Raw genomic sequence first — 13,041 nt, 5'->3', positions numbered from 1 at the left:
GAATCCGACTGTCCATTTAAAACAAATGATTGCGAGGGCCGTCGACCATGCTGACGCAATGTGATTTCTGCCCAGTGCTCTAAACGTGAAACTGAAGTAAATAAAAAAAGGCATGGATAAACTACAGGAGTCACAATGACTCCCTTGTGGTGCGGCTATCGCAGTGCGGCTCTTGCGTGGTCTTGTGTGCCTCAACTGGCATGGACCGGCGGAATCATCATCAGCATCAGCCTGGTTAGGCCTACTGCAGGGCAAAGGCCTCTCCCGTACATCTCCAACAACCCCGATCATGTACTATGTGTGGCCATGTCGTCCCTGCAAACTTCTTAATCTCATGCGCCCGCCTAACTTTCTGCCGCCCTCTGCTAAGCTTCCCTTCCCTTGGAATCCATTCCGTAACCCTTAATGACCATCGGTTATCTTCCCTCCTCATTTCGTATCCTGCCCATGCCCATTTCTTTTTCTTGATTTCAACTAAGATGTCATTAACTCGCGTTTGTTCCCTCACCCAATCTGCTCTTTTCTTATCCTTTAACGTTACACCTATCATTCTTCTTTCCATAGCTCGTTGCGTCGTCCTCAATTTGAGCAGAACCCATTTCGTAAGCCTCCAGGTTTCTGCCCCATAGGTGAGTACTGGTAAGACACAGGTATTATATACTTTCCTCTTGAGAGGATAATGGCAACCTGCTAATCATCATCTGAGAATGCCTGCCAAACGCACCCCAGCCCATTCTTGTTCTTCTGAATATTTCTGTCTCATGATCCGCATCCGCTGTCACTACCTGCCCTAAGTTGATGTAATCCCTTACGACTTCTAGTGCCTCGCTGCCAATTGTAAATTGCTGTTTTCTTCCGAGACTGTTAAGCATTACTTTAGTTTCCTGCAGATTAATTTTTAGACCCACTCTTCTGCTTTGCCTATCCAGGTCAGTGAACATGCATTGCAATTGGTCCCCTGAGGTACTAAGGAAGGCAATGTCATCAGCGAATCGCGAGTTACTAAGCTATTCTCGATTAACTTTTATCCCCAAATCTTCCCAATCCATGTCTCTGAATACCTCCTGTAAAATAAAATGCCCAAATAAAACAAAGCATTTTGGGGGCCGTTGACCATGCTGACGCAATGTGATTTCTGCCCAGGTCTGTAAATGTCAACGTGCAGAAATGAAAAAAAGGCGTGGTTAAACGACATGAGTAAGAATGACTCCCTTGCAGTGTGCATTCAGCTGTGCCGCTTTGCACTTTCCATTGCGCTTCAACTGGTATAGACCGGGGGAATCCGACTGTCCATTTAAAACAAAGCATTGCGGGGACTTTTGACCATGCTGACGCAATGCGATTTCTGCCCAGTCCCCTATATGTCAACTTGATAAAATGAACAAGGCGTGGGTAAACGAAGAGACTAACAATGACTCCCATGAGGTGCGACTAGAGCAGCACAGCTTTGCACTGTCTGGTGTGGTTTACCTGTCATGCACCGGGGGAATCTCACTGTGCACTTAAAACAAATGATTGTGAAGGCTGTTGCCGATGCTGACACAATGTGATTTCTGCCCAGTGCTATTTAATGTCCACGTGAAGAAATGCAAGAAGGTGTGTATGCGATGAGAGTAACAATGACTCCCTCGAGGTGCGACTAGAGCAGTGCGGCTCTTGCGCAGTCTGCTGCACTCCAACTGGCATAGATCGGGGGAATCCGACTGTCCATTTAAAACAAATGATTACGCGGGCCGTTCACCATGCTGACGCAATGTGATTTCTGCCTAGTGCTCTAAACGGCAAAGTGATGAAATAAAGAAATGCCTGGATAAAGGACAGGTGTAAGAGTGACTCCTGTGAGGTGCGGCTGGAGCAGTGCAGGTCTTGCGCGGTATGGTACGCCTCAACTGGCATGGACGGGCGGAATTCACTGTCCAAATGAAACAAAGCATTCTGGGAGCCAGTGCTCTAAATGTCAACGTGAAGAAATGCAAAAAGGTGGGTATAAAGGACAGGAGTAAGAATGACTCCCGTGCAGAGTTTATTGAGCAGTTTCGCTTTGTGCTATCCATTGTGCTTCATTTGGTATGGACCGGTGGAATCCAACTGTCCATTAAAACAAAGCTTTGCGAAGACTTTTGATCATGCTGACGTAATGTGACTTCTGCCCAGCGCCCTAAATGTCAACGTGAAGAAATGCAACAAGGCATGGCTACACAAAGCGAGTAACAATGGCTCTCTTAAGGTGCGGCTAGAGCAGTGTGGCGCTTGCGCTGCCTGGTGCGCTTCAACTGGCATGGACCGGGAGAATCCGACTCTCGAAATAAAACAATGCATTTTGAGGGCCGTTGACCATGCTGACGCAATGTGATTTCTGCCCAGGTCTGTAAATGTCAACGTGCAGAAATGAAAAAAAAGGCGTGGTTAAAGGACAGGAGTAAGAATGACTCCCTTGCAGTGTGGATTCAGGAGTGGCGCTTTATGCTATCTGTTGTGCTTCAACTGGCATGAACCGGCTGAAACTGACTGTCCACTTAAAACAAAGCATTGCAAGGACTTTTGACGATGCTGACGCAATGTGATTTGTGCCCAGGGCTCTAAATGTCAATGTGAGGAAATGGAACAAAGCGTGGGTGAAGGACGTTAGTAACAATGACTCCCTTGAGGTGCGGCTAGAACAGTGCTGCTTTGCACTGTCTGGTGTGGTTCAACTGGAATGCACAGGGGGAATCTTACTGTGCTTTTAAAAGATATAATTGCGAGGCCGGTTGACCATTTTTATGCAAGGTGATTTGTGCCCAGTGCCCTAAATGTCAACCTGAAGAAATAGAACAAGGCGTGGGGGAGCTAAGTGAGTAACAATGACTCCCTTGAGCTTCGACTAGAGCAGTGCGGCTCTAGCGCTGCCTGGTGCGCTTCAACTGGGATAGATCGGGGTAATCCGACTGTCCATTTAAAACAAATGATTGCGAGGGCCGTTGACCATGCCGACGCAATTTGATTTCTGCCTAGTGCTTTAAACGTGAAATAAATAAATTAAGGAAAGGGCTGGATAAACGACAGGAGTAACTATGACACCCTTTAGGTGCGGCTAGCGCAGTGCAGCTCTTGCGCGGTCTGGTGCGAATGAACTGGCACGGACTGACAGAATCCACTGTCCAAATAAAACAAACCATTCTGGGGGCCGTTGAGCATGCTGACGCAGTGTGATTTCTGCACAGTGCTCTAAATGTCGAAGTGAAAAAATGAAAAAAAAAAGCGTGGATAAAAGACAGGAGTAAGAATGACTCCCTTGCAGTGTGGATTGAGCTGTGCCGCTTTGCACTTTCCGTTGCGCTTCAACTGGTATGGACCGGGAGAATCTGACTGTCCATTTAAAACAAAGCATTGCGAGGACTTTTGACCATGCTGATGCAATGTGATCTCTGCCCAGTCCCCTTTATGTCAACTTGATAAAATCATCAAGGCGTGGGTAAACGAAGAGACTAACAATGACTCCCATGAGGTGCGACTAGAGCAGCACGGCTCTGCACTGTCTGGTGTGGCTTACCTGGCATGCACCGGGGGAATCTCACTGTGCACTTAAAACAAATGATTGTGAAGGCTGTTGCCGATGCTGACACTATGTGATTTCTGGCCGGTGCTATTTAATGTCAACGTGAAGAAATGCAAGAAGGTGTGTGTAAGCGGTGAGAGTAACAATGACTCCCTTGAGGTGCGACTAGAGCAGTGCAGCTTTTGCACAGTCTGCTGCACTCCAGCTGGCATAGATCGGGGGAATCCGACTGTCCATTTAAAACAAATGATTGCGAGGGCCGTCGGCCATGCTGACGCAATGTGATTTCTGCTCAGTGCTCTAAACGTGAAACTGAAGTAAATAAAAAAAGGCATGGATAAACTACAGGAGTCACAATGACTCCCTTGTGGTGCGGCTGTCGCAGTGCGGCTCTTGCGTGGTCTTGTGTGCCTCAACTGGCATGGACCGGCGGAATCATCATCAGCATCAGCCTGGTTACGCCTACTGCAGGGCAAAGGCCTCTCCCATACATCTCCAACAACCCCGATCATGTACTAAGTGTGGCCATGTCGTCCCCGCAAACTTCTGAATCTCATGCGCTCGCCTAACTTTCTGCCGCCCTCTGCTAAGCTTCTCTTCCCTTGGAATCCATTCCGTAACCCTCAATGACCATCGGTTATCTTCCCTCCTCATTGCGTATCCTGCCCATGCCCCTTTCTTTTTCTTGATTTCAACTAAGATGTCATTAAGTCGCGTTTGTTCCCTCACCCAATCTGCTCTTTTCTTATCCTTGAACGTTACACCTATCATTCTTCTTTCCATAGCTCGTTGTGTCGTCCTCAATATGAGCAGAACCCTTTTCGTAAGCCTCAAGGTTTCTGCCCCATAGGTGAGTGCTGGTAAGACACAGGTATTATATACTTTCCTCTTGAGGGGATAACGGCAACCTGCTATTCATCATCTGAGAATGCCTGCCAAACGCACCCCAGCCCATTCTTGTTCTTCTGAATATTTCTGTCTTATGATCCGCATCCGCTGTCACTACCTGACCTAAGTTAGTGTATTCCCTTACGACTTCCAGTGCCTCGCTGCCTATTGTAAATTGCGGTTTTCTTCGGAGACTGTTAAGCATTACTTTAGTTTCCTGCAGATTAATTTTTAGACCCACTCTTCTGCTTTGCCTATCCAGGTCACTGAACATGCATTGCAATTGGTCCCCTGAGGTACTAAGCAAGGCAATGTCATCAGCGAATCGCGAGTTACCAAGCTATTCTCGATTAACTTTTATCCCCAATTCTTCCCAATCCATGTCTCTGAATACCTCCTGTAAAATAAAATGCCCAAATAAAACAAAGCATTTTGGGGGCCGTTGACCGTGCTGACGCAGTGTGATTTCTGCACAGTGCTCTAAATGTCAAAGCTAAAAAATGAAAAAAAGGTGTGGATAAACGACATGAGTAAGAATGACTCCCTTGCAGTGTGCATTCAGCTGTGCCGCTTTGCACTTTCCATTGCGCTTCAACTGGTATAGACCGGGGGAATCCGACTGTCCATTTAAAACAAAGCATTGCGGGGACTTTTGACCATGCTGACGCAATGTGATTTCTGCCCAGTCCCCTATATGTCAACTTGATAAAATCAACAAGGCGTGGGTAAACGAAGAGACTAACAATGACTCCCATGAGGTGCGACTAGAGCAGCACAGCTTTGCACTGTCTGGTGTGGTTTACCTGTCATGCACCGGGGGAATCTCACTGTGCACTTAAAACAAATGATTGTGAAGGCTGTTGCCGATGCTGACACAATGTGATTTCTGCCCAGTGCTATTTAATGTCAACGTGAAGAAATCTAAGAAGGTGTGTATGCGATGAGAGTAACAATGACTCCCTCGAGGTGCGACTAGAGCAGTGCGGCTCTTGCGCAGTCTGCTGCACTCCAACTGGCATAGATCGGGGGAATCCGACTGTCCATTTAAAACAAATGATTACGCGGGCCGTTCACCATGCTGACGCAATGTGATTTCTGCCTAGTGCTGTAAACGGCAAAGTGATGAAATAAAGAAATGCCTGGATAAAGGACAGGTGTAAGAGTGACTCCTGTGAGGTGCGGCTGGAGCAGTGCAGCTCTTGCGCGGTATGGTACGCCTCAACTGGCATGGACGGGCGGAATTCACTGTCCAAATGAAACAAAGCATTCTGGGAGCCAGTGCTCTAAATGTCAACGTGAAGAAATGCAAAAAGGTGGGTATAAAGGACAGGAGTAAGAATGACTCCCGTGCAGAGTTTATTGAGCAGTTTCGCTTTGTGCTATCCATTGTGCTTCATTTGGTATGGACCGGTGGAATCCAACTGTCCATTAAAACAAAGCTTTGCGAAGACTTTTGATCATGCTGACGTAATGTGACTTCTGCCCAGCGCTCTAAATGTCAACGTGAAGAAATGCAACAAGGCATGGCTACACAAAGCGAGTAACAATGGCTCTCTTGAGGTGCGGCTAGAGCAGTGTGGCGCTTGCGCTGCCTGGTGCGCTTCAACTGGCATGGACCGGGAGAATCCGACTCTCCAAATAAAACAATGCATTTTGAGGGCCGTTGACCATGCTGACGCAATGTGATTTCTGCCCAGGTCTGTAAATGTCAACGTGCAGAAATGAAAAAAAAGGCGTGGTTAAACGACAGGAGTAAGAATGACTCCCTTGCCGTGTGGATTCAGGAGTGGCGCTTTATGCTATCTGTTGTGCTTCAACTGGCATGGACCGGCTGAAACTGACTGTCCACTTAAAACAAAGCATTGCAAGGACTTTTGACGATGCTGACGCAATGTGATTTGTGCCCAGGGCTCTAAATGTCAATGTGAGGAAATGGAACAAAGCGTGGGTGAAGGACGTTAGTAACAATGACTCCCTTGAGGTGCGGCTAGAACAGTGCTGCTTTGCAATGTCTGGTGTGGTTCAACTGGAATGCACAGGGGGAATCTTACTGTGCTTTTAAAAGATATAATTGCGAGGGCGGTTGACCATTTTTATGCAAGGTGATTTGTGCCCAGTGCCCTAAATGTCAACCTGAAGAAATAGAACAAGGCGTGGGGGAGCTAAGTGAGTAACAATGACTCCCTTGAGCTGCGGCTAGAGCAGTGCGGCTCTAGCGCTGCCTGGTGCGCTTCAACTGGGATAGATCGGGGTAATCCGACTGTCCATTTAAAACAAATGATTGCGAGGGCCGTTGACCATGTTGACGCAATTTGATTTCTGCCTAGTGCTTTAAACGTGAAATAAATAAATTAAGGAAAGGGCTGGATAAACGACAGGAGTAACTATGACACCCTTTAGGTGCGGCTAGCGCAGTGCAGCTCTTGCGCGGTCTGGTGCGAATGAACTGGCATGGACTGACAGAATCCACTGTCCAAATAAAACAAACCATTCTGGGGGCCATTGAGCATGCTGACGCAGTGTGATTTCCGCACAGTGCTCTAAATGTCGAAGTGAAAAAATGAAAAAAAAGCGTGGATAAAAGACAGGAGTAAGAATGACTCCCTTGCAGTGTGGATTGAGCTGTGCCGCTTTGCACTTTCCGTTGCGCTTCAACTGGTATGGACCGGGAGAATCTGACTGTCCATTTAAAACAAAGCATTGCGAGGACTTTTGACCATGCTGATGCAATGTGATCTCTGCCCAGTCCCCTATATGTCAACTTGATAAAATCATCAAGGCGTGGGTAAACGAAGAGACTAACAATGACTCCCATGAGGTGCGACTAGAGCAGCATGGCTCTGCACTGTCTGGTGTAGCTTACCTGGCATGCACTGGGGGAATCTCACTGTGCACTTAAAACAAATGATTGTGAAGGCTGTTGCCGATGCTGACACTATGTGATTTCTGCCCAGTGCTATTTAATGTCAACGTGAAGAAATGCAAGAAGGTGTGTGTAAGCGGTGAGAGTAACAATGACTCCCTTGAGGTGCGACTAGAGCAGTGCAGCTTTTGCACAGTCTGCTGCACTCCAGCTGGCATAGATCGGGGGAATCCGACTGTCCATTTAAAACAAATGATTGCGAGGGCCGTCGGCCATGCTGACGCAATGTGATTTCTGCCCAGTGCTCTAAACGTGAAACTGAAGTAAATAAAAAAGGCATGGATAAACTACAGGAGTCACAATGACTCCCTTGTGGTGCGGCTATCGCAGTGCGGCTCTTGCGTGGTCTTGTGTGCCTCAACTGGCATGGACCGGCGGAATCATCATCAGCATCAGCCTGGTTACGCCTACTGCAGGGCAAAGGCCTCTCCCATACATCTCCAACAACCCCGATTATGTACTAAGTGTGGCCATGTCGTCCCCGCAAACTTCTGAATCTCATGCGCCCGCCTAACTTTCTGCCGCCCTCTGCTAAGCTTCTCTTCCCTTGGAATCCATTCCGTAACCCTCAATGACCATCGGTTATCTTCCCTCCTCATTGCGTATCCTGCCCATGCCCCTTTCTTTTTCTTGATTTCAACTAAGATGTCATTAAGTCGCGTTTGTTGCCTCACCCAATCTGCTCTTTTCTTATCCTTGAACGTTACACCTATCATTCTTCTTTCCATAGCTCGTTGTGTCGTCCTCAATATGAGCAGAACCCTTTTCGTAAGCCTCAAGGTTTCTGCCCCATAGGTGAGTGCTGGTAAGACACAGGTATTATATACTTTCCTCTTGAGGGGATAACGGCAACCTGCTATTCATCATCTGAGAATGCCTGCCAAACGCACCCCAGCCCATTCTTGTTCTTCTGAATATTTCTGTCTTATGATCCGCATCCGCTGTCACTACCTGACCTAAGTTGGTGTATTCCCTTACGACTTCCAGTGCCTCGCTGCCTATTGTAAATTGCGGTTTTCTTCGGAGACTGTTAAGCATTACTTTAGTTTCCTGCAGATTAATTTTTAGACCCACTCTTCTGCTTTGCCTATCCAGGTCACTGAACATGCATTGCAATTGGTCCCCTGAGGTACTAAGCAAGGCAATGTCATCAGCGAATCGCGAGTTACCAAGCTATTCTCGATTAACTTTTATCCCCAATTCTTCCCAATCCATGTCTCTGAATACCTCCTGTAAAATAAAATGCCCAAATAAAACAAAGCATTTTGGGGGCCGTTGACCGTGCTGACGCAGTGTGATTTCTGCACAGTGCTCTAAATGTCAAAGCTAAAAAATGAAAAAAAGGTGTGGATAAACGACATGAGTAAGAATGACTCCCTTGCAGTGTGCATTCAGCTGTGCCGCTTTGCACTTTCCATTGCGCTTCAACTGGTATAGACCGGGGGAATCCGACTGTCCATTTAAAACAAAGCATTGCGGGGACTTTTGACCATGCTGACGCAATGTGATTTCTGCCCAGTCCCCTATATGTCAACTTGATAAAATCAACAAGGCGTGGGTAAACGAAGAGACTAACAATGACTCCCATGAGGTGCGACTAGAGCAGCACAGCTTTGCACTGTCTGGTGTGGTTTACCTGTCATGCACCGGGGGAATCTCACTGTGCACTTAAAACAAATGATTGTGAAGGCTGTTGCCGATGCTGACACAATGTGATTTCTGCCCAGTGCTATTTAATGTCAACGTGAAGAAATCTAAGAAGGTGTGTATGCGATGAGAGTAACAATGACTCCCTCGAGGTGCGACTAGAGCAGTGCGGCTCTTGCGCAGTCTGCTGCACTCCAACTGGCATAGATCGGGGGAATCCGACTGTCCATTTAAAACAAATGATTACGCGGGCCGTTCACCATGCTGACGCAATGTGATTTCTGCCTAGTGCTGTAAACGGCAAAGTGATGAAATAAAGAAATGCCTGGATAAAGGACAGGTGTAAGAGTGACTCCTGTGAGGTGCGGCTGGAGCAGTGCAGCTCTTGCGCGGTATGGTACGCCTCAACTGGCATGGACGGGCGGAATTCACTGTCCAAATGAAACAAAGCATTCTGGGAGCCAGTGCTCTAAATGTCAACGTGAAGAAATGCAAAAAGGTGGGTATAAAGGACAGGAGTAAGAATGACTCCCGTGCAGAGTTTATTGAGCAGTTTCGCTTTGTGCTATCCATTGTGCTTCATTTGGTATGGACCGGTGGAATCCAACTGTCCATTAAAACAAAGCTTTGCGAAGACTTTTGATCATGCTGACGTAATGTGACTTCTGCCCAGCGCTCTAAATGTCAACGTGAAGAAATGCAACAAGGCATGGCTACACAAAGCGAGTAACAATGGCTCTCTTGAGGTGCGGCTAGAGCAGTGTGGCGCTTGCGCTGCCTGGTGCGCTTCAACTGGCATGGACCGGGAGAATCCGACTCTCCAAATAAAACAATGCATTTTGAGGGCCGTTGACCATGCTGACGCAATGTGATTTCTGCCCAGGTCTGTAAATGTCAACGTGCAGAAATGAAAAAAAAGGCGTGGTTAAACGACAGGAGTAAGAATGACTCCCTTGCCGTGTGGATTCAGGAGTGGCGCTTTATGCTATCTGTTGTGCTTCAACTGGCATGGACCGGCTGAAACTGACTGTCCACTTAAAACAAAGCATTGCAAGGACTTTTGACGATGCTGACGCAATGTGATTTGTGCCCAGGGCTCTAAATGTCAATGTGAGGAAATGGAACAAAGCGTGGGTGAAGGACGTTAGTAACAATGACTCCCTTGAGGTGCGGCTAGAACAGTGCTGCTTTGCACTGTCTGGTGTGGTTCAACTGGAATGCACAGGGGGAATCTTACTGTGCTTTTAAAAGATATAATTGCGAGGGCGGTTGACCATTTTTATGCAAGGTGATTTGTGCCCAGTGCCCTAAATGTCAACCTGAAGAAATAGAACAAGGCGTGGGGGAGCTAAGTGAGTAACAATGACTCCCTTGAGCTGCGGCTAGAGCAGTGCGGCTCTAGCGCTGCCTGGTGCGCTTCAACTGGGATAGATCGGGGTAATCCGACTGTCCATTTAAAACAAATGATTGCGAGGGCCGTTGACCATGTTGACGCAATTTGATTTCTGCCTAGTGCTTTAAACGTGAAATAAATAAATTAAGGAAAGGGCTGGATAAACGACAGGAGTAACTATGACACCCTTTAGGTGCGGCTAGCGCAGTGCAGCTCTTGCGCGGTCTGGTGCGAATGAACTGGCATGGACTGACAGAATCCACTGTCCAAATAAAACAAACCATTCTGGGGGCCATTGAGCATGCTGACGCAGTGTGATTTCTGCACAGTGCTCTAAATGTCGAAGTGAAAAAATGAAAAAAAAGCGTGGATAAAAGACAGGAGTAAGAATGACTCCCTTGCAGTGTGGATTGAGCTGTGCCGCTTTGCACTTTCCGTTGCGCTTCAACTGGTATGGACCGGGAGAATCTGACTGTCCATTTAAAACAAAGCATTGCGAGGACTTTTGACCATGCTGATGCAATGTGATCTCTGCCCAGTCCCCTATATGTCAACTTGATAAAATCATCAAGGCGTGGGTAAACGAAGAGACTAACAATGACTCCCATGAGGTGCGACTAGAGCAGCATGGCTCTGCACTGTCTGGTGTGGCTTACCTGGCATGCACTGGGGGAATCTCACTGTGCACTTAAAACAAATGATTGTGAAGGCTGTTGCCGATGCTGACACTATGTGATTTCTGCCCAGTGCTATTTAATGTCAACGTGAAGAAATGCAAGAAGGTGTGTGTAAGCGGTGAGAGTAACAATGACTCCCTTGAGGTGCGACTAGAGCAGTGCAGCTTTTGCACAGTCTGCTGCACTCCAGCTGGCATAGATCGGGGGAATCCGACTGTCCATTTAAAACAAATGATTGCGAGGGCCGTCGGCCATGCTGACGCAATGTGATTTCTGCCCAGTGCTCTAAACGTGAAACTGAAGTAAATAAAAAAGGCATGGATAAACTACAGGAGTCACAATGACTCCCTTGTGGTGCGGCTATCGCAGTGCGGCTCTTGCGTGGTCTTGTGTGCCTCAACTGGCATGGACCGGCGGAATCATCATCAGCATCAGCCTGGTTACGCCTACTGCAGGGCAAAGGCCTCTCCCATACATCTCCAACAACCCCGATTATGTACTAAGTGTGGCCATGTCGTCCCCGCAAACTTCTGAATCTCATGCGCCCGCCTAACTTTCTGCCGCCCTCTGCTAAGCTTCTCTTCCCTTGGAATCCATTCCGTAACCCTCAATGACCATCGGTTATCTTCCCTCCTCATTGCGTATCCTGCCCATGCCCCTTTCTTTTTCTTGATTTCAACTAAGATGTCATTAGGTCGCGTTTGTTCCCTCACCCAACCTGCTCTTTTCTTATCCTTGAACGTTACACCTATCATTCTTCTTTCCATAGCTCGTTGTGTCGTCCTCAATATGAGCAGAACCCTTTTCGTAAGCCTCAAGGTTTCTGCCCCATAGGTGAGTGCTGGTAAGACACAGGTATTATATACTTTCCTCTTGAGGGGATAACGGCAACCTGCTATTCATCATCTGAGAATGCCTGCCAAACGCACCCCAGCCCATTCTTGTTCTTCTGAATATTTCTGTCTTATGATCCGCATCCGCTGTCACTACCTGACCTAAGTTGGTGTATTCCCTTACGACTTCCAGTGCCTCGCTGCCTATTGTAAATTGCGGTTTTCTTCGGAGACTGTTAAGCATTACTTTAGTTTCCTGCAGATTAATTTTTAGACCCACTCTTCTGCTTTGCCTATCCAGGTCACTGAACATGCATTGCAATTGGTCCCCTGAGGTACTAAGCAAGGCAATGTCATCAGCGAATACGAGTTACCAAGCTATTCTCGATTAACTTTTATCCCCAATTCTTCCCAATCCATGTCTCTGAATACCTCCTGTAAAATAAAATGTCCAAATAAAACAAAGCATTTTGGGGGCCGTTGACCGTGCTGATGCAGTGTGATTTCTGCACAGTGCTCTAAATGTCAAAGTGAAAAAATGAAAAAAAGGTGTGGATAAACGACATGAGTAAGAATGACTCCCTTGCAGTGTGCATTCAGCTGTGCCGCTTTGCCCTTTCCATTGCGCTTCAACTGGTATAGACCGGGGGAATCCGACTGTCCATTTAAAACAAAGCATTGCGGGGACTTTTGACCATGCTGACGCAATGTGATTTCTGCCCAGTCCCCTATATGTCAACTTGATAAAATCAACAAGGCGTGGGTAAACGAAGAGACTAACAATGACTCCCATGAGGTGCGACTAGAGCAGCACAGCTTTGCACTGTCTGGTGTGGTTTACCTGTCATGCACCGGGGGAATCTCACTGTGCACTTAAAACAAATGATTGTGAAGGCTGTTGCCGATGCTGACACAATGTGATTTCTGCCCAGTGCTATTTAATGTCAACGTGAAGAAATGCAAGAAGGTGTGTATGCGATGAGAGTAACAATGACTCCCTCGAGGTGCGACTAGAGCAGTGCGGCTCTTGCGCAGTCTGCTGCACTCCAACTGGCATAGATCGGGGGAATCCGACTGTCCATTTAAAACAAATGATTACGCGGGCCGTTCACCATGCTGACGCAATGTGATTTCTGCCTAGT

The sequence above is a fragment of the Dermacentor albipictus genome, unplaced genomic scaffold (genome assembly GCF_038994185.2).
Source record: "Dermacentor albipictus isolate Rhodes 1998 colony unplaced genomic scaffold, USDA_Dalb.pri_finalv2 scaffold_32, whole genome shotgun sequence".
NCBI classification, from domain to species: Eukaryota; Metazoa; Arthropoda; class Arachnida; order Ixodida; family Ixodidae; genus Dermacentor; species Dermacentor albipictus.
Note: the sequence above shows the minus strand (reverse complement) of the source record.